The sequence below is a fragment of the Malus domestica genome, chromosome 01 (assembly GCF_042453785.1).
Source record: "Malus domestica chromosome 01, GDT2T_hap1".
Classification (NCBI taxonomy): Eukaryota; Viridiplantae; Streptophyta; class Magnoliopsida; order Rosales; family Rosaceae; genus Malus; species Malus domestica.
Genome location: NC_091661.1, coordinates 13,989,236 through 13,992,896, shown reverse-complemented (window position 1 = coordinate 13,992,896; position 3,661 = coordinate 13,989,236). Strand labels below are relative to the sequence as shown.

Sequence of the window (3,661 nt, the reverse complement as noted above, 5' to 3'; positions counted from 1 at the left end):
TGTGGAGCAATGAGCAATTTTCTTGAAAAAAGTTCTCTCTGTCCTTTTAAACTTTTTATTTGGATAAAAGTTCTAATGATGCTACCTAAAATGGCCATTGCTCTACATTGTGACAGGTTTATAAACCAATACTTATATGTTTTATTTTAACACAAGATTTTATTTAGACTAGGGGGATGAGGGTGAGTTTAGGCTTATAATGTGGTTTAAATTCACATTTAACGAAAATTTAACATAAAAACCTTTCACTTATATAAGTGAAAAAGAATACCAATAGACTATGATTCTAAATGGCAAGTGAAAAAGAATACTACTAGACTATAGTAATAAGTGGCAATACTCACAAATTTTTAGTTTTTAGAAACTAAAACTCTAAGGGCAGCTAAATCCAGAAAATATTGCTTTACTTTTTACTAGATTATTTTAATCAATTATATATATATATATAGGGATAAGTAAAGGAAACTGTTGTTGACACTCTAAAAATCTAATTTTGCACTCTTCATAAGTGTATTTTTCTTTTCAAAAATAAAATGTTTGGAATGCATGATAAAAATTTTGGAGTGTTAATAACAATTCATTAAGTAAAACATTAAAAAAATTGTACTTCTCTCAATTAAATTGTAAAATAAGATAATATAAAGGTAAATAAACTAAATAGACACACACACACATTAAGGGATAAGTAAAACATTCAAAATATCAAAATATCAAAATATCCCACTTGCACACGCTATGTGTAACGGGCTAGACTAACAGACGTATGCAAGTGATGAAAAATTTGATGTACAAGTACGAAAGTAAGACGACAAATTTATAGGTACGTAAAGCTGAAAATGAAAAAACTTGAGTGTAGCAAAAAAATCAATTATTCATGAGGTTTACTTATGTTATTTAAATTTGAGGATTTTCTTCCTTTAGAGTGGACTGCATTAGGACAGTCTTGCTCTCCTAACATCCTCATTTGGAGGACCTATAAGCAGTGGCAGATCCAGGAAATAATGTTTGGGGGGTCAATAAGGATAGCGCGTAGCGCGCAAATTTTTTTTAACAGAAACGGCATGCATATCGTCTGGTATCGAAGGCCATTCGATCCCAATACAACTTTGATTGGAGAAGGCTCATGGGATGCAGAGACAAATCAGCTGTCTTGTGTTGCATTCTGCTTGCTTTACTACTCGAACATGTTCTCATTTTCTTGTGTCACCGAAGACATGGTAATGGAGATTTCTCCCTTGTTTTTCTCGGGCAGGGTGAAAAGTCATCCAAGATTTCGACCGACTCATCATCTTCATAATCTGTTTCTTCCTCCTCAGGTATTGTTGGATCGTCTTGTACTTCATCAGAATCTCTACTAATATCATCATTAGAATCATCATCATGTTTATCAGTTTCTTCCAACTTGGGCATTACTAGTGATTTATCCCTTGATTTTCTCGGGCACAGATCATCCAAGATTTCGACAGATTTATCATCATGGTCTTCATAACCAGTTTCCAAATTCAAGCCTCCACTGCATTCTTTTCCAGCATAAGGATCGTGAGAGCTAGACGTGCCAATTTCCCACTTTTCCTGATCCATAGCTCTAGCTCCTTTGGCATGGCCGCCTTCCCAACAATAAAAATGAAAATAACAAATCATGAAAAACACAATACTCGTGTTGGTGATTGTTCAACAAGAATTACCTTGAGGTTTCCTGCAGTATGGACAATCGGGAAGACAAGTAGCATGGCAGGGGTTCTTTCAGACCTTTCGTCGAACACTTGGTGTGCAGCCAAGGGGTCTCACCAGCAGCTCCAAGGGGTCTCTAAGGTTGTTTCCATGGCTTCCAAGGGGTCGTGCGACCCCATTGACCCCACTGTGGATCCGCCTCTGCCTATGAGGATCAAATGCATATTAACTATAAGATCATATTAATTTAAATTCAAAGGCTTAAAATATTTGACAACTTAATAAAGTAAAACTAACTTAAAATCCTTGAACCATAAGAAAACTTTAAGATGTCGAATATCTTAAGCCTTTGAATCAAAACTAATATAATTGTGTGGCTAATATTGTCATAACCCGTCCCAAGATATTTTTCTTGATGGTGTGAAATGTCGATTCTACCTTTGAGAGTTGAGTTATGGGTTGTGTAAATAAGCTAAGGAATTAAACAATTTAGTTTACTTATTTTCTTCCTAACCTTTTGGATCCAATTAGAACTAAAGGTTCTAATTGTTTTGGTTGGTTGTAAGAAAAATCAGGACCACACACAAACACTCTCTCTCCCGTTGACTCTCTTTCTCTCTCTTCCCTCTCGATTTTCTTCCATTTCCGTACAACAGTACGGACAACCTTCAACCTTCACTTCTAGTCACGAATCGTGGGTGTAGTTGACATCTTTGAACTCCTAGCAAGCTCAGGAATTGTTCTATACTTTTGGTTGGACATGAACCCTTGAAAACCCGAGAACCCAAGAACCCTAATTTTGTGTACTGTTCATACACTCGTGATTTTGAAGTTTTCATGGAGTTTTAAGGTTATTGGAAGCCTTAAAACATCTTCACGAAGCTCAGAGAAGAAAAATGAAGTGAATTGATCGTTGGGAAGTTGAGTTTGACAAGTTTCAAATTTTGGCCGGATTATCAAGGGTTCTCCGGCGAGATTCTGTGGATTTCAAGGCTTGAAAGTGGTAAGGTTTTGTTCTTCTAGTCCTAAGCTTCAATTTGGTTCAAATTTCATGAATTTTGGTGAAGAAATGAAGAAGATATTGAAGTTTTAAATTTTCCCAGTTTTCGACGATTGTAGCGATGATCGGCGCCGGACTCCGACGAACCAAGGAAGAAGGAGAAGAATATTCCGTCAAAGTTAACGGAATATTCTGACGCCGTCAGGTAACTTTAACAGCATGTTCTGATTTTTAACGGAATATTCCCTAACGTCATTAAGGAATCCGTTTGGTGTGCTAGGCACGTGCTTGCGCGTGAGCCGAGCATTTGGCCATGCCTTGGCCGGTGCGTGAGGGCACGTGGAGTCATGAAATTTTTTTCTAAAAATATGGGGATGTTCCTGAGGTTGAGTAGATCATGGTGGTATATTCAAATACCCCATTTGAGCTTTGTATGAGAAGTTATTTTCTAGTTTTGTGTATGTGCTTTAAATAACGTTTATTCAGTTATTTCGCATATAGGTGAGACCTATCCTGAGGACGAGCGCCATCAATCGAGGCTCGGGGGCTACGACCCTTCGACATATCAGTGAGTGGGCTTTTGGTTTTCCGTATATACCTATATACTTGAGATTTTTCCCAGAAAATGAATTTGAATGATTATACGTTTTGAAATGCCATGCAAAGTATCTGCCTATTTTATTTATGCATTAGTAGTTGCATATATTTATGATTGGTGCTGCGGACGCACAGGTAAGTTCGTAAATTAAGGACATGAGGTGACTTCAAATATGTGAGATATGATGTGATGTATTGAGAGCTCATAAACCTGCACCCCGATGTTAGTGCTCCTGCCCAGAGTTAGGGCACAGTCCTTCACGTGATGTTCACCTCCCACACCATATGCTCACCTTGGATCCAAGTTAGGTGCACAGGCTTGTCGTACAGACCACTTTAGGTGGTTTCGACTCGTCGGTAACCCGCGATTATTCGCAAAGTCTTCACGTGATC

At 37.6% G+C, this 3,661-nt stretch overlaps 1 long non-coding RNA gene across 1 annotated transcript; it reads left to right on the top strand.

Moving 5' to 3' along the window:
• Positions 1–1,017: 1,017 nt before the first annotated feature.
• LOC114826072 (uncharacterized) lies at positions 1,018–1,501 on the top strand. The gene is made up of 2 exons (XR_011580902.1): positions 1,018–1,316; positions 1,447–1,501. It is a non-coding gene; the product is annotated as an uncharacterized lncRNA (long non-coding RNA).
• The last annotated feature ends 2,160 nt before the right edge of the window (positions 1,502–3,661 follow it).